Here is a 19,228-nt window from a genome sequence, read left to right as displayed (position 1 = left end):
ATACGCAGCACGTTTAGTGTGTTGAAGGTGTCTGGGCACATTCGTGTAGTCTGTTGTTCAGGTTCATTGTCATTACCTGACATAGGTCAGATGCAGGGTCTATTTTATCACAAAAAATGCAAGCCTGAACATCATTACTGGTTCTACGCGGCTTTGTGTGGCTTTCATCTTTTGCACTACTTTGAGCATTGGATTTTCGCTTCCTCGCGCGATCTAATTTGGTGTTGTTGAACATTAGTCGACAACTAGTGTGATACTTTGCCTGGTTCTCTCTCAAAGTAGCTTCTATACCACCATCCTTATCCAGCCTTGCCGGGTCCAGGATCATTGGCATTTCATTGATCTCATGAAATAGTGGAACATTAGTTGCAAGCATGGTGTAGCCGTCATCATGAGGACTATGAAAAATTTGAGGTGATGAAAGGACTTCATTTTTTTTGTCTATCTGACAAAGACAACATTTCTTCCAATCAGTTTGCCTCTTGGCTAACATTGGATTTGCATTCACCTAGCCCGATCATTCATCCAGTGTCATTTAAATCCCATGTGATCTGTACACCTTCCGGGTAAGTATACATGATTGAGTCATGTATAGCCCCGCTTACCCTTGGCTCGGCTCTCCCGCACTGGCACACCCTGTCAATTCAGGCGCGGCTATCTAACTACATCTACTAACTATTATTACTAGCTAATTGATTGGGGGCTGTTAGACAGCATTTGGGATACTAAATTAAGCTATACTATCACTATTAGTCGACAACTACAGTATTAGTAAAACTAGATCAGCTGACACTGAACCCCATGCTGAGTTTCACAGCAGTGATGTGACCAGTGTGCCCTGGTTGTGCACTGACATTCACTCTATTAAATTGTGTTTCTATGTTTTATAGATCACGAGATATCATCGCAACGAGTTTAACAGCGGCCATCTTGCACGCCATATTTGCTATAACATTAAACATTAAACATAAAAGTAATGAAATGTGAGACTCATAAACATAGTTTAGACCAAAATGAATTGATTATATGATAATTACATGCCGTGATGCCGATATAGGACTTATTGGTACAACACCTAGAAGCCATCTTGAAAAATGGTGGCCATTTTGAATTTTTGCGTGGCCAGACCACTTTTTCAAAAGAGTGGACCTTTAAGAGTATTTGTGCCAAATGTCATGCTTCTTTCACAATTTGAACGATTATTTTGATATATGCAATTATCTGCTGCACTGGTCGGTAAAATAGGTTATACACATTCAATAGCTCCCATATTTTTATAGGAGATGTAAAAGGGTTTGATCCACGTCCCACCGTCAATTTTTTTTTTTTTTTTTTTTTGACGAGTTAACTCGTCGACGGCAGTCAACCGTTGTTGTTTTTTTGACGAGTTAACTCGTCGACGGCAGTGAACGTGTTAAGAGACTGCGGGGACTGGCCCGCATCAAGAAGGCTCTGAAGGAAACAGAGAACGGGCCGCACACCACAGTTCACTGGATCCACTCCTTTGTCTGCGCAAAGACCCGCCACTTGTACGTGTACTGAGAGCGGGTCGAAGCAGCCCTAACACTCTGAATAGTGCAAACCCCACTTTTTTTTCAGGCAAGTGATCTCTCACAGGCAAGACTGACTGGCAACAGCGTTAGCCAATCAGCGCCCATCAATGGATTTTCAACCGGAGAAAAGGCGTTTTGCACATGGCGATTCCAGACCAAGAAGAGCCAAATTCACAACTGTGGAGTGGGCGTGGCTTCGAAGGTCTGGAGCCAGGCTAGTAATGTGCTACTGCAAATACTTTTTAACTGTACTTCCTTCATTCCCCCCTTGTCCATCGCTACCTCCTTCCCTCTGCGTCAGAACAGGCCCAGCACACAGTTACAAATCCCCCCCCCCCCACTCTCTTGGCTCCATAATTAGGCTCAACATACAGGGAGGATGGGAGTAGAACTAGAAGCTAACCACACAAGCTAAGGATGTGCTACTCAGACAGGGATGAGCCCCAGCCCCAGGGGAGGTCAACTGCTAATAAGGGACCCAGGGATCTCGGGATGACAAGTGAATTTACACAGGCAGGAATGGCTGAGGCTGACCGATGATGCTCAGGATAGATAGAGTATATCCACAGCACTTGTTTAAAAGTCAGCTGTGGGTAAAGAGAAGGACAATTAAAGTAATTACAGATTGATCGTTGAACACAGCAGGCAAAAGCAAATTTATTGAAAGCCTGTTTGGGCGCTCTGTCAGTAGGCTCTTTCACACCGGCCTTGAAAGCCGAAAAATGCACGGAAAATAGGATTCGCGCCTCCGATGTGAAAGTCGTGAACGCGCTTTGGTGGACAATTGTTTTACGCCTTTTGTCCCGCGGCGGTAGGTAGTAACAGCGCCGGGTTACCTGGCAACCCGCCTCCATTTGAAAGCGTCGTCGCAGTGAGCCGGAAAAGGTGCGAATGGTCAGCTCATTCATAAAAAGATTACAGGGGAAATCACCTCATGTATCAAGAAAGTGCAGGAGTGAAAGTAAAAAAAGTAGCCTATACAATCATGACTGCAGGGACGCCAGGAGGAATGCTCCGTGCGGTTAGGCTTTATGCTCAAACGATGTTGACATTAGTAGGTACAATTAACAGATATAATAATAAGCTTCAGAGGACTATAGCTGTCTGTGGCGAGTTGGTCTGAGGTTATTCCCTCTCGAAATCAGCTCTGTGCATTCCCTTACAAAAACTACTAACGTTAAGTAGTCATGTGCATTTATACCCTATACTATTCCCCCGACGAACGTTATGCAGACTGCAGCTGTTTGATATGCGGGCGCTCGTTCGTTCATCATACAGTAGCCTAGGCTACACTAACCTATGAAAATATTCATTTGGGCTAGGAGGAGCTGGAAAGCACGGGAATGTGGCCGTGCTGCTTGGCTCTGTGTGAAAGCAATTTCTGTGGCGAGGGTGCGGTCTTTGCGGGACTCCTAAATGGCAATTTTTGCGCGATCTGTGTGTGAAAGAGCCTAGTGATGCATGAGGATAGAGGGGTGTGCATTAGGTTGGTAATGGAATGAAGAAGGGTTCCGATGGCAGATCAAATAGGTTCACCTACGAACTTAAAGAATAATCAGCAATCTAATCTTTCCATGTATTAAATAAACTACAGTAGTCCATACCCGGTTACGCGTGTGCCACAACTCCATGCACACTTTCCAAAATGGCAAAAATGCTAATAAACAGCTTTGTGAAGTGTGTGTTGGACCTTTATTGTGTATGTGTTAGACTTTTAAATGCTCATAAACAGCTTTGTGAAGTGTGTGTTGGACCTTTATTGTGTATGTGTTAGACTTTTAAATGCTCATAAACAGCTTCAATTTGGGATAATGGAAAAACCGTCTTGGTCACTTCCTGCCTATACCAATGCCCATCCATGTGCAGTTGCCGGTTTCAGATGGATCAGCCAACCTGGGCCGTTGCAGAGATAAATGTATTCAGACAGACGGTGAGTGATGTCATCAGGGCTGCAGGAAAAATGCATGAAATTAAAACTTGTGAAGGTTAGGACAATGCAGTGAAGGCAGTACTGCTATCTACTGTATGTCCAGCAGCAACACCAGTAGCATTGTGTGGGATGCCAGCTTTTTCCTCGGATGTCTCTTCCAGCCTCCACAGTGACTGGATCCTGATGGCTCTCCTCTTTGCTTGGCTGCCACATTGGTACTCTGCTACGCTAGCCTGGCCCACAAAGCTTTCTGGGTATTTTTTCCCCACTGTGCGCTGCTTGGGGGAAGAGGAGCTAAAAATAAACTCAGTGCTTTCATGGTCCATTCATGTGCAGTCCAACAAAGCCTCACTCATGTCATGCTGCATGGCTTCTACTGGAGCTGCATAGAGATGCTCGCATGAGTCACCTGCTCAACTATGAATCTATATGGAATATGAGATTAAATTAATCTGTCTCTCCCTATGGAAAACAACAGATCTACATATTAATATGGAACAAATTAGTATTCATAGAGGTTACAGGGACCATATTTAATTAGTATTTATAGTAACTAGGCATCTCGCGCGCTACGCTCGCTCAGTCGTGTGTGTGTGTGTGTGTGTGTGTGCGTGTGTGTGTGCGCGCGCGCGCACGCAAAAAAAAAAAGTCTGGCTCCGTCAAGTCACCCGCACGGGTGCCCTTTACACACCCTGAAGGTTTCAGCCCGATTGCATGTAAAACGGCAGAGCTGTGGCCGAACACAGAACTTGAAACAAACAAAGTCCACATACTCAATTGTATACTAGGCATCTCGCCGCTACACGCGCTTGATTCCTAGGCTCGGCCACTGTGTGCGTGTGTGTGTCTCTTATGTGTGTGTATGTGTGCAATGTGCATCACTGATGATGTCACAATGCCTCTGACATCACTGATGATGTCACAATTTATGACATCACTGATGACATCATCACTGTGAATTTATGTCATCAGTGGGACAGACAGAGACACAGAGCCCATATATGTGTGTGTGTATATATATATATATATATTTATAAAACGGCTCTCTCAAATCAAGCAATCTGATTGGTTCACAGCCATTGTATAAATCCCGTAACCCACTCTCATAACCCATGGCCATGGGTTATTGGTTGCCATGGCAACTCTCTTACTAAAAGGCTTCGGTTACCTCAAATGACAATGTAGAAAAAACAAATGGCGGAGACAGCTGTCAGATCCTTGTGAATCGATCTTCGCTTATAACTTTACTAATACTTCGCAGAAAATTATGTTTTGTACAAGAATAGACGCGGGCTAATGTCTTTGGGAGTTTGCACCTGTGAAAATGTTTTCAAAGGAATTTTACTGCATCCTTGATGCCGCAGAACAATATCCCTAGTTGCCAGGGAAACCACCTTGCCTATATCCCCATTGGTATTCATTGGTACTCTGGTAAAAACCCATCTGTAAGATGTGTGTGTGTGTGTGTGTGTGTGTGTGTGTGTGTGTGTGTGTGTGTGTGTGTGTGTGTGTGTGTGTGTGTGTGTGTGTGTGTGTGTGTGCGTGTGTGCGTGCGTATGCGCATGGAGGCTTGTGTGTTTGCTCACAGCATGTTTTGTGATGCTTGCATGCTTGGCAGTTTGCCTCCAGTTAAAGCCAGTGACTTTGATATCAGTGACATGTATTAATGTGTTATAGTGTGATGTGTGTGTGTGTGTGTGTGTGTGTGTGTGTGTGTGTGTGTGTGTGTGTGTGTGTGTGTGTGTGTGTGTGTGTGTGTGTGTGATGTGTTATAGTGTACAATTTGAAACCAGAGTCCTGTCAATTCTGTGTTGGGTGTGGCGGACACCGCAGGGCATTGTGATATGCTATTCAGTTACACTGATCTGACACCATGTAGGTCAATACAGCAGCTATAGTAGTCCTAGGTGTGCACAGTAGAGCATGCAGAGTATGTCCCAAAGAGACCATTATTGACCAGCCAAGAGCCAAATCCACCCGAAGGCTCTTAACCCTTGTACCCCGCTAACCCGGTAACCCTTAACTGTCCACTGGTCCGTGTACATGGACATTGATATTAATTCTTATTTTTTGATAGTCTGAATTAATTTATTTTTTATTTTTTATTGATTCTTATCCATTGGTAACTTCATCTCTCATACCTCATATCAACATTTCATGCTTACTCAGAATTTTTTTTAACTTTCATGGATCTTGATATTAGTACTTGTTTTTTATATTTATAAGTAAGTATTTTCTTATTTCTTATCGATCCATATCCGTTCCTGATTCCATTCCTCCTACCTCATAGCCGTAGTTGAACATCCGGCTCAAAACACACGCTTGAACGACACCATTTAGGCCATGAGCGAGGGAGCACAGAACTGGCCTCCACGGATGACGCTCTGACCGCCTCCACCGCCCAAGACGCTCCTTCGTGGGCATCGGATGTTACTGTGCCTCGCTGCTTTTGCGTGTCTCAAAGCGGAAGTCATGGAAAGCTCTTAGAACGGCATGGATCACGACAAGATTAGACATCTAGAGTCAATTTTCGACGCCGATTCCAGAAATGCTCGTCACGAGTCTCTACAACGAACGGGCGCGGAGATACGATGTAGTTTCAAATAAGGTAAGTTTTACAAAAAAAACATGAAACTGCCCATTTTCGACTTCGAGCTAGTTTTCACAAAAAACACAAACGAGCTTCATTCTATGGAATCAAATAAGGGCCAAGCTTCAAATCATTAGTTTGCACTGGAAAATCCGCGTTCCCAGGTCATGTGACCATGTTTCCATGATGATCACTGTAGGGTATATTTCATGTAAATCTCCATGCAATTGGTTGCTGTGCCTACACTGGGCAAATATGGGGGGGGGGGGCAAACACAATAGAAACTACAAATTTGATGTCTTGAGTCGAACTGAGAGGTGTAAGATCAGAAAAATAATTATTTTGGGGGAAAGTGGCTGGGAGTCGAAAAAAAAATGTTGTTTTTTTGCAAAATTAACATTGAAATCAATGGGAAAACTATGCAATGGATTTTGAAGCCTTGTAACTCAACCAAATGTTCAATCAACCCCAAGGTTAGATATTAAGGTCAAATCTCAAGGTATTTGGTCCAGGATGCCCGCTGAAAAAAATGAAATACATTAATTTTGTAAGAATTTCCTGGAGGTCTCAAAAAGGCGGTTATAATGAAATCAATGACCGTGCAGCCGGTCCTTAATGGACAATTGAGGATTATTGGAGTTTCTGGGTGCCAGGATGATGTTTTTCTAGTCCTGGCAACGTGTATTACCATAATAAACCATAAAAAAAACCTGTGCTGAATTTCAGACCTTTCGCTCCAGGATTTTCCAAATTTAACTTACGCGATTATTGCTTCGATCCGGCTAGCCGGACCAGTAGGGTATAAGGTTAACACACTCGCGCACACACACACACACACACACACACACACACACACACACACGCACGAGAATGCGATCATTTCAGAGCCATGATGCTGCTCTCCTCTACTTGCTCCACTGCTCAATGATGCCTCAGGTGCTGTGGCTCTAAAATAGAGCAGAGTGTGTGTGTGTGTGTGTGTGTGTGTGTGTGTGTGTGTGTGTGTGTGTGTGTGTGTGTGTGTGTGTGTGTGTGTGTGTGTGTGTGTGTGTGTGTGTGTGTGTGTGTGTGTGTGTGTGTGTGTGTGTGTGTGTGTGTGAGAGAGAGTAATAGTAGACTAGCATAGAGGCTTTTGTAATCCTCATGTCATGTATAACCTTGTATAGCAGCTAAAAACTCACAGGCTTTAACTGAAGGACATTATCTGCACATAATGTACTGTACTGTACTTTCATTGAGGAATAGAAACACAAATAGAACATCATAATGTAGTAATTCCGTAAATTATGAAAAGTTATAGAAGACTATTAGCCTAATTTTAGTTGACTTTATTATGTCTTTACTTGACTCCATGAGTCCATATAATGTGTATTGTCTTTCATTGTTGATATGATTGGAAATATTGATCTTGGGATAAACGTATGCGCAACCCCAAAACCAGGCAATTATGTGTGTGTGTGCATTTGTCTGCATGTGTGTGTGTGCAACACGTTCTCACTCCGACCACGTAGCATATTGACGCTTTGTCCCGTCCCTTATGCGCCACTTGTTACTAACATGGTACCCTTGAGCGACCCATGAAACGACTTGGGCTTTCCGACTAAACTCAATGCAAACCCATAGAAGTCAACTTTGACGCTTATGGCAACTGCTCCCCCATCAGCCTAACTGCTCGCCCATTAGTCAACTGCTCACCATTAGCGTCTGGGGGGAGGTTAGGTTTAGGCGTGGGAGGTGGGAGAGGTTAGGTTTAGGGTCTGGGGGAGGTTAGGTTTAGGCATGGGGTGGGAGAGGTTAGGGTTAGGGTTAGGGTCTGGGAGAGGTTAGGTTTAGGCATGGGGTGGGAGAGGTTAGGTTTAGGGTTAGGGTCTGGGAGAGGTTAGCTCCTCCAGACCCTAATGGGCGAGCAGTTGACTAATGGTGGAGCAGTTAGGCTAATAGGGGAGCAGTTGCCATAAGCGTCAAAGATGACTTCCATGGGTTTGCATTGAGTTTAGTCGGAAAGCCCAAGTCGTTTCATGTGTCGCTCAAGGGTACCATGTTAGTAACAAGCGACGCACAAGGGACAGGACAAAGCGTCAATATGCGACGCGCTCAGAGTGAGAACGGGTTGGTGTGTGTGTGTGTGTGTGTGTGTCTGTCTGTGTGTGTGTGTGTGTGTGTGTGTGTGTGTGTGTGTGTGTGTGTGTGTGTGTGTGTGTGTGTGTGTGTGTGCAAGCATGTATGAATTCTAACATCCCAGACACACTGGAAACAGATCCGACATGGAAGTGACGCGACGCTTCGGCAGTTTAATTTCGGCATCCTTGTTAACAGTTTAGACCAGTGGTTCTCACATGGGGGTCCGGGGACCCCCAGAGGTCCGTGGCACTTTGCCAGGGGGTCCGCGAAAAGTTTCCAGGAAAATAAAAATAAAAACGTTTTTTTGTGTGCAAAAGCTTCATACTTCAATGAAAATATGTTATGCTTTAAATCTAAAATGCTTCATGGATTACATTCTAATCTAACAAACCTATCAATTTAAAAGTCAAGCATGTTACCGTGGAAACAATTAAGCTTAGCCCAAAATCAGAATGAGGGGGTATAAAACGGGGTCCTTGGCTGAAAAACATTTCAGAACCTCTGGTTTAGACTAGGGATGTTCATCAATAATCGAAAATCGATAATTGATCGTTAAGGAATTGATTAATTCGATCATGTGGAATTTTTATCGTTTTTTTTAATCAAATCAAATAGGCCTAAATGTGCTGAAAATATAAGATTTGATTTCACTATGTGGTCGCAACCAGGTGAGGGCGCAATGGGACTATGAGACAGAGACAGAACACCTCTGGGTGGGGCTATGGGCATGGTCTCACTGGGCTGGCTGCAGTGAGAACAGCAACAGCACATTGTCAGCACTCAGCTAGATGAGGAAATGAAGCGAGCAAAGCAAAGTTTTTGTGTGGGACCATTTCGAGTTAAAAGACGACATTGTTCATTGCAAGAAGAACTGTGATACCGTTTATAAGTACAACACGGGCGCCAATGATTCACCACTTGAACAGCGTACATCCCAGCCTGGTTAACGAGGAAGGCGCCTCGTCCTCGGCCGGCGTGCAGAAAAGATCACCCAGGCCATCTGCAACCTCATCGAGACAGATATGCTGCCCATGTTTTGAAGGTGTTGAAATTGATCAGGTGTTTTCAACACCTGATCAATGTGATTGAGCCAGTTTATGAGCTTCCCTCACAGAGCACCATTACCAGGCGGATTGAAAAGCGCTTTATAGCGCTTCGCTCATAGGCATTTTGTAAAATATATATATATATAAAAATATATTCTTATTATAATCGATAATTGATAATTGATAGTTAATTTTACCGAATTTTGATTATGGAAATTGTTCAAAATGCCCATCCCTAGTTTAGACCGATCACACCGGCAGCGGCGTGTGGCGTCCAGTGTGTCTGCGCCATAAGTTCTTCCTTTTCACTAAAGTAGCTCAGCAGCTGTGTTCCTGGCTGAATGTAGACAGACCTACAGTATCTCTTCCTGTAATCACCAGCCACTGACTACTAGTCCTGCTATTAGCGCTTTTACAGCTGGACACACTCACTCTGCAATTACTCTCAATGGTTCAATAGCAGCACTTCTCTGTGACAGTCCTCCTGATTCTACATTGCCTTCAGGCTTTTACCAGGGCTAGTCATCATATTTATCGCTCCTTGCTGTTACCTGCGTGCTCACACCCACTAGATCCATCTGGGCTATCTTCTGCATCGGGGCCACAATCTGTGTTTGAATTCAACTGATTTCATTTCATGCTAAATGGTATGAATGATGGTAATTACCTCCCAGCCCTAGGTTTTACTTTTCCAAGGCCTCCATCACAATCACATACAATACCTTCTTGTTAGTTATCAGTCATTCTGAGGTATTCTGAGGCATCCCAAATTGGCGTTCATAGTCATACCGGGGCGGCTGTAGCTCAGGAGGTAGAGCGGGTCGTCACTAATCGCTTTGGATGAAAGAGGTCGGTGGTTCGATTCCCAGATCCTCCAGTCTGCATGTCGAAGTGTGCTTGGGCAAGATACTGAACCCCAAATTGCTCCTGATGGTGTGCGTGTGCCAGCACCAGGGGCGGACTGGGATCATAATTCAGGCCGGGCATTAGATACCAAGCAGGCCAGGCCGATACGGGCCGACGCGCGTCCAAAAATTTGGGCCGTTTGAAGCCCAGTTTGGGTCGTTTGAAGCCAGATTTGGGCCGTTTGAAGCCCAATTTGGGCCGTTTGAAGCCCAATTTGGGTCGTTTGAAGTCCAATTTGGGCCGAGTCCAATTTTACAATGAGATGCACCCACTTTAACCTCTTTAAAGTGTAATTATTACTTCAGACTAACTAATAGAGTAATAAAACCACTAGTAAACCAGTAGACGGCACCTGGCCTGCTGTTCATTGAGTGGGCTGACACAATTTTTTTTTTTTTTTTTTTGCAGGCCAGGCCAGGCCAGGCCACCGGGCATTTGCCCGACGTGCCCGATTATGCAGTCCGCACCTGGCCAGCACCCTGCGTGGCAGCTTGCCACCATCGGTGTGTGAATGGGTGAATGTACCTACTGATTGTATAGCGCTTTGGATAAAAGCGCTATATAAATGCAGGCCATATACCAAGTCCCTGTGAGTTCATATTCTGCCCTGTGCAAGGCAGTTTGAAAATGCAGTTACGCTACTTAGAAAGACTTTGCTGATTTCGAACCAGCTTTGTATCATTACAATGAGGGTAGTATATCATGAACAATGTTTAACTTTCCTCCATGTTGCCTGCACCCAGAGCATTGTCTGAGGTGGTACTTTGAAGGACGGTAAAATGTGAGTCACGCAAAACAATGTCGCATGCTACGCTACGCTAGCAATAGGGAAAAGCAGACACTAAAATATCGAATATTAGCCTGGTAAACCATTCAGATCACGTGCACTCACATTCTGAATATCGCACTATTGAATCAGACACAACAGAGCCTGGAAGAGGAACAGACCACCGGACCGCCGCAAGGTTTCAGCCTAACTAAGCTAAGCTAAGTTGCTAAGTTTCTCTGGGACCATGGGAGCTGTTACATCATCAGCGGAGAGAGAAGCGCCTCAGCCGGGGGAGGCTGCTGAAGCACAGAAACAAACTTTACTCTGCTCTGGTGACCCTGAACTCTGCTCTGGTGACCCTGACGTTGTTTTCTGACACAATACTGAACCGCAGGAATGAGTCCGGAACTATACTTCCACGAATTTGGCTTCAGCAGGATAATCTTAACAAACATTAATAACTTTTTTTACAAGATTTTTAGAAAACACTTCAAAAGGCATAAAAGTGATTAACGTTCGTGAACATTATCCTGCTGAACCCAAATTCGTGTTCCCATCTATGGCGTAGCCACGGGTGTGCCTGCCTGTGCCACCCAAAGAGGCAGCTGGCACACCCAAAGAAAAGGGGGTGGAAATCAAGTTTTTTGTTTGTTTGTCTGCAAAACACATCAGCTGTCACAAGTGTCCGACTGTCCACTGACCTATGCCTCTGTGCCCCAGAGCATCATGGGAAACTAGCTAAGCTGTCTAGTAAAGTAAACAAATGCAGCGCCAAATCAAGAAGACATGAAACAGAGCTCGCTTTTAACTCATTGAGTGCCAGCCACTTTTGGAGAACGGACGCTCCCAGTGCCAGAGTTTCAGAGCGTTTTTCAGTGATTTCTCGAGGCCCACAGAATATTGTGTGATATTACTATGTAAACACCGAAGATGCACAAAGAACGATGAGACTCTCTTCTATCATCTGCAAAAAAAAGTTTATTGATACCATTTTCCGTTCTTTAGTTATGAGCCGGAGAAGATAGGCTGTTTTGAGCAAAAAGACACATTTCAAATTAGAAGCTGAGTTATTCCGCCTTTTGTGAAATGCAGCATTTCAAGCACATTCACTGAGACTGAAGCTAATATTTTCTGATGTAGTGACGTGGTGTAGTTGTGTGGTGCACTGCGTGCCCCACCCCCCTCTCCCCCCCTCAGCTGCAAACTCCTCCCCACACTAACACACAGCCTAACACGCACCCAGTCTATTTTCGGAGCGCTCCGTTTTTGTGCGGCGGTTCCCAGCGCGACACGGAAATGCCAAACCGGACTGCAGGGAAAGGTTTGGCCCTTCGGCGTCGGGTGCTGCCTTTCTGGCGGCTAATCGTGTGGAGAAACTATACAGCAGAGACAGAGGGGCTGAGTTGTGGGCGCGGATTGACTGCTGTTCGCAGCCAACGTCAGATTGCAGCCAGAGCAATCTATATGGCTCTGGCTGCAGCATGAGCGGTTTCTTTTCCATCACGGGGCTTTTTCCTGCTGTTTTCCGGGGGTCATCCCGGACCTTTCTCTAATCTGGAGAGCACTATCGCCACCTAATGGGTCGGTAAAATAGGTTATACACATTCAACATGCCCCAAAATTTTACAGGAGATGGATCTGGCTTTGATCCACGTCCCACCGTCAAAAAACGCAATTGACGAACATACTCGTCCTTGGCACTCTACGTTACTAAACCAATTGACGAACATACTCGTCCTTGGCACTCAATGAGTTAAGCTTTTTCGACAAAGGCAAGAAACGTCGCATTGACGAAGAAGATGACTCGTCGCCCTCCCCCTCAACAAGTACCGCTTGTAGTGCACCCGTTCCCGCACCTGTATTGGTGGTGGACAGTGGAGAGACAGACGATGATGAAGATGATTCAGCCGAAACAATGACGTTAATAACAGGGGGGGACGCAGCCAAAAACACACCGGTGGTTTGTGCAGCAGCAGACCCAGAGGACACTAACGCTACAGATCTCTCTGCAGTAGACGAACCTGCATGCCAACCAAACTTGCGTTCTTTCCCGACTAGAACACTCTTTGGAAAAAGTAGGTGAGACTTTTTTGAGATACCTTACAATTTAATTGACTGCTTCTATCTGCTAATAATGAGTGGGAAAAGGAGCAAACATTGATGGTTATGGTTATATGGTCATATCTTCATATTCCTCTAAATCTGGCTTGAAAAGGCCAAAATCTCAAAAATGGTTCGCCCCCTGGCACACCCTGTCTTTCTGTGGCACACTCAATGTGCCAAGTCTGGCTACGCCAGTGGTTCCCATACACTTTTGTTAAGCACAGACCTTATTTTATGCATTTAAGTATAATCCCCATTCTAAAACCCCATAGACTTTTCCCCTGACAAACCAAAATGGCGGCGATTTCTGGTTAAGCCTACAAAAATACGTCATCCCTGCGGTACTCTATATTATATGACTGCCAACACTGTATACAGAACAACAGCGACTGTGTTACTGTAACTACCTATACTGTAACTTGCAGCTACAGCTACTGACCACCGTTCAGCACTGTAAGTTTGGTTGATCCACACATAATCACAAACTAATACCGCGTTCATGACAACTCGGAATGCAGGAAAAAATGGGCTCCGACCTGTACAAAATTAATTGAACGGTCGTCGAGGTCGGAATTACAGGTTGGCAATTCGGGTATCATTTTGGGTATCGATTTGTCCGAGTTGTGTGTGATTACATTGTTTCGATTTCGCTAAGTATAGCAATATGTTGAATTCAACAGCTATCTTACTAATGAGTTAGCTGTGTATGTTTTTGTAACTCAGACCGTCTCCGAGTTAAAAACAGCGTGAACGCAACTATTCTGGGGGTCGGAAAAACTCCTAATTGAAGGTTGTCTTGAATGCGGTATAACTCAAGCGCACTTATGATCCTTTGAAAACAGGTGTGATTTATCCAGACTAGATGAGTAAAAACGTTTAATGTAAAGTAAATATATAATGCTGCTTTATTGTCTCTTTGTCTTTGTCAGTGACGTATTCTAGTAGGATTCCCCCTTAAGAGCCATATGGGGAACAGAAATGTTTTGTTGGTCATAGCGCTCCAATTTAAAATGTTTTTTTTTTGCATATCTCTACTACATAGCTGACCTAGTTCTAATACATCATCAATATTCACAGCGGCAAAATAGGCCATCACAGCTGCGAGTCAGTCTCGCTTTACCTTCAGCTATTTCCCCTTTGTATATACTATAGTAGCTTGATGATGACGAGACCATGCACTTTGTATATACTATAGTAGCTTGATGATGACGAGACCATGCACTTTGTATATACTATAGTAGCTTGATGATGACGAGACCATGCACTTTGTATATACTATAGTAGCTTGATGATGACGAGACCATGCACTTTGTATATACTATAGTAGCTTGATGATGACGAGACCATGCACTTTGTATATACTATAGTAGCTTGATGATGACGAGACCATGCACTTTGTATATACTATAGTAGCTTGATGATGACGAGACCATGCACTTTGTATATACTATAGTAGCTTGATGATGACGAGACCATGCACCTTGTATATACTATAGTAGCTTGATGATGACGAGACCATGCACTTTGTATATACTATAGTAGCTTGATGATGACGAGACCATGCACTTTGTATATACTATAGTAGCTTGATGATGACAAGACCATGCAGGTGACATTATTCAGCATCTTTTTAATAACACACACTGGGGAACACTTGGCAGTCAGCCAGTATGCTTTGTACTGTGCTGAGCCAGCCCCCCCCCCCCCCCCCCCCCCACACACACACACACTCTCTCTCTCTCTCTCTCTCTCTCTCTCTCTCTCTCTCTCTCTCTACACACACACACACACACACACACACACACACACACACACACACACACACACACACACACACACACTCTCTCTCTCTCTCTCTCTTACAGTATGAATAATTGATAAGGCCTAAAAAAAAAAAAAAAGTTTGGTTCCTGTTGGTTGTCAGTTGAGGTGATGGGTCGGTAGGGACCCATCACCCATTTTTTTTTTTTTTCCAGTGGCAGCAAGGGATAGATAGGAAATATTTATATATATTTTTTTTCGGACGGAGTCGCGGTACTTTGAGCCGTCGAGGGCACAGGTTCTAGCTCTGCCGTGCACTTCAGTGCTAAATACCTGAATTGAAATAAAGCCATGACGCCACTGACGAGCGAACCAAGCTGCTGAGTGGGGGTCGACACCACATCGCTGGCGATATCCGTCCATTTGTCAGCTCTGTCCACTTTGCCGGCTGCTGATACGAATATACAAGTGCACTGTTTAACTTCCTGAAGCACGTTTTCAAATGATTTGAACCCCAATCTCACAATTCTGGTTGGCACAGTGCTGCATGGGCAGAGAGAAGCGACATAAAGCACATGTCTGTCATGCTCCCTGCCATTTTCGTTTTAAAGTATCCGTAGCGAAAAGCACCTTCGCGCAATGGCAAACCCCGCCCCTTAGCGCCACGTGCATGTTGCGTTGCTGAAGTGACGAATCATTGACAATGCAACAGAGGTGACTGTGTGAACACATTATTTTTAGGTCTGATCTTTTAGACAGCAAATATTCCACTATATCCACCATGAGCTATCTGACATTTTCTCCTTCCTCCTTTATGTCCGATGTAAACAAATGCACATCCAAAAGCACATGGCACAGATCAGCTGCCTCGCTGACTAAACTATGGCAGGCTACTATGCAGCTAACGGCTAACAGCAACAGCTAGTTTCGCCTACCTGACTGCTTTCACATTTTTTCTTCGTCTGTTTTTCATTGATAGAGGGATAAATCCGCTTCATCTTTCAGCAGTCAGTCAGTAAAATTGACTTGTAGTTTTATTTACATTGATGCTTAAGCACTTTGGAGGAGGTGAAGACGGCCAAAGAGTGTTGAAGGCAAGAGTTGACAACATTTGCTTTTTGGCAGCGCTGCTTTGGACAATGGGACAACAGCACAGAAGCTTGACAGCCAATCAGAGGTGTCTATACAGACAGAGAGAGAGACGGGTAGACAGACAGAGAGAGAGACGGGTAAACAGAGAGAGACATGGGTAGACAGAGAGAGAGAGACGGGTAGACAGACAGAGAGAGAGACAGGTAGGCAGTAGGGCTGGGTCGGTTTGAAAATTTTAAAACCGGTTCGATATTGCCGTCTAAACCGGATCGAACCGGTATACCGATTTTTTTTGTATTTTTTTTGTATTTTTTTTTTTTTTTTTTAAGCAGGGCTCCCGAGTGTGGCCCATAACTGTCTGTAGTGCAACTTCAGTCCACCTGATAGCGATAATACACCTCTAAGCTGGTATTGTCAACCAGCAATGATACTGAATAAAAAGAAGCAGGACACCTGTGTAACAAACACACCCTGTATTTATTTCTCATAACTATTCAGCTCAACTTTTCTTCTAAACATCAAAATAATAAATGAAATAAGACTTCTGCCTATAGTGCAACTTGAGAAAAGGCTAATAAAAACACAAGCAGTGCAATCAGAATGGATTGGCTTACAGCTGAGCTGCCTTATAAACTTCAAAACTCACAAATTCACACAATATAGGGCCTAGGCATGGGTCGGTTTGAACATTTTGAAACCGGTTCGATATTCCCCAAAAAAACGTATAAAAGCGGCTGCAGTTGGTGGCGATAATGCACCTCTAAGCTGGTATGCTGCCAACCAGCACGAACACTGAATACAAATAAGCAGAACCTTTTAACTGTAACAACACACTGTTTTTATTTCTCATAACTATTCAGCTTAACTTTTCTTCAAACATCAACATAATAAACAAAATAAAACTTTTGCCTACTAGTGCAACTTGAGAAGAGGCTAATACGAACAATAGTGCAATCAGAATGGACTGGCAAAAAAAAAAAAAAAAAGTTTTTTTTTTTTTTTTTTTTAGGTTTTTTCGGTTCGCACGTGATCAAACCGGTTTGGGCTCGTATACCGAACCGAACCGGTAAAACCGGAAATCGACCCATGCCTAGTAGGCAGAGAGAGACATGGGTAGACAGAGAGAGAGACGGGTAGACAGACAGAGAGACAGGTACAGAGAGAGAGAGAGACATGAGTAGACAGAGAGCTAGACACGCATAGACAGAGAGAGATGGGTAGACAGACAGAGAGAGATGGGTAGACAGAAAGAAAGAGAGACAGGTAGACAGAGAGAGACATGGGTAGATGGAGAGAGAGACGGGTAGACACTAGACAGACAGAGAGAGACGGGTAGACAGACAGAGAGACGGGTGGACAGAGAGAGAGAGAGAGGTAGACAGAGAGAGACATGGGTAGACAGAGAGAGATGGGTAGACAGACAGAGAGAGAGAGGTAGAAAGAGAGAGAGACGGGTAGACAGAGAGAGATGGGTAGACAGAGAGAGGTAGACAGACAGAGAGAGAGACAGAAGTGGCGAGCTCTGATGAAAAGCGTAGGAAGATGCAGGCAGCTGACTCATCAGCCCTGCAGGGATTATCCCTCTCGTGTGTGTGTGTGTGTGTGTGTGTGTGTGTGTGTGTGTTGTGTGTGTGTGTGTGTGTGTGTGTGTGTGTATATCTCCGCCTCCTACTGAAAAGGCCATCCTCAACAGTCATTACTGCATGATGACAGCATGGTAGAGGAAACAAAATCGGGAGCAGACTTTTAACACGACTACAGTGCTGTGACCTTGAACGCATCTGTCTTCCATGATTGTTCATCCATCTAGCTCTCCCAGCACACTCACTGTGGTCTATTTGATTAGGTTGAGGTTGAGAAATAGACAAATGTATGATAAGCTAAAGAAAACTCGGAGGATAGTCAAACTGTTATGTAAACAAAAAACATGATTGTCTTCGATGGATGTTTATTGTTTGTTGTTGACATACAGTACAAAACACAATAAAAGCGCTATCAAAAGATATAGATGGCACTTCTGTTCTTCTGAAAGAAAAAAAATCTATTCATTTGGTAATAGAAAAAATCGTTACCCGAGGTTCAGCATTTGATCCCTCTTTTGGGGGTCTTTTTCCCTATCAAAGACCCCCAAATAGATTTTCTTCAGATCAAAGTAGATGCACTATCAGAGTAGACCCCCCCCCCCCTTTAGGACATCTTATTTGACAGTAGAAAGTGCCTCAGTGCCTGGACTCTCCATTGACAGGACAGAATAGATCATTATAAATCAAATGACAGATTGTTCTGGATGTGAAGTGAAGTGTATTGGAAATGACACTCTATATTAAGCCAGGGAGGAGACTTCAATAGCAATTGTTGGACGGCCGCTCCATCTGTTGGCACAGTGCACCAACACATATGGATATGATATGACACTAATAAATCCCAGGACTCCATAGCAGTCACTTTGATGTTTGCCCTGCTCAGCTGAATGAAGGGTTTTAAAATGACGCCAGTCATGTTTTCTGTCTCTTTCCTTCTTTTTACTGCACACTAGAGATGCGCGGATGAGCTTTTATGCCATCCTAATCCGCGTGTATGCATGAAGCGTCCGCCCGCCATAAATCTGCGCAAATTATTTCATACTATTTATAGATCCGCGCCCGCCATGCACCCGACGCTATAAACGCTATAAAACGCTATAAAAGGAGCGAACTTACGGTTTCTGCTGCCGTTGGTGCGATCGCTGCAGTCCAAGACTCCAAATAAACTTCCATGCTGTATTATGTCCAGTCCACCACTTGCCCTCATGTAGTTTACTCGGCTAACGCTATAGCTTTAAGTTTAGTTTACTTGACTGCCTCATTGTATGGGAAAATACGAACGCGTCTTCTCTTCAAACACGTCTTCAGCGGAGACTCCTTTTTGAGGGTGACATCATTGACCATATACTGTGTGGACGAAAAGTGGACCCTAGCGACCTAGCACATGGCTATTGTTTGGTTTACGGCCGTGGGTCCTTTGGGGGATCTACAATAGGCGACTAAGAATGTGCCTGACCAAAAATGTAGCTTAAAATACGTTCATAGACTAGAGAACGTAATTAATATTATTTTTCCTCATTAATGATACATCGTTTCAACCGCCCGCAACCCATCCGCTATTAATCAGAATGTTTCTTTTTAGGATCCGGCTCGCCCGCGGGGCGGGATATCCGCGGTCAGCGCGGTTATAACTGCGGCCCACGCATCACTACTGCACACACCTACTTTATCTCATCCCTCACTCCCCCGTTGACAATATGCCGTGAGATTAGCAGAGCTAAGTAAGGAGGATATCGCTCGTATCTGCCAGTAAGTAGTATATATATAAATATTC

At 44.3% G+C, this 19,228-nt stretch overlaps 1 protein-coding gene across 1 annotated transcript in view; it reads left to right on the top strand.

Moving 5' to 3' along the window:
- snap91a (synaptosome associated protein 91a) overlaps positions 1 to 19,228 on the top strand; it is a gene marked incomplete at both ends in the record, with an annotated part of 54,960 nt that overhangs the window by 17,251 nt on the left and 18,481 nt on the right. The window lies entirely within an intron of this gene.

This window comes from Poromitra crassiceps (genome assembly GCF_964638095.1).
Source record: "Poromitra crassiceps genome assembly, chromosome: 1".
Taxonomy (NCBI): Eukaryota; Metazoa; Chordata; class Actinopteri; order Beryciformes; family Melamphaidae; genus Poromitra; species Poromitra crassiceps.
The sequence above is the reverse complement of the archived record's forward strand: the minus strand, read 5'-3'. Positions and strand labels throughout refer to the sequence as shown.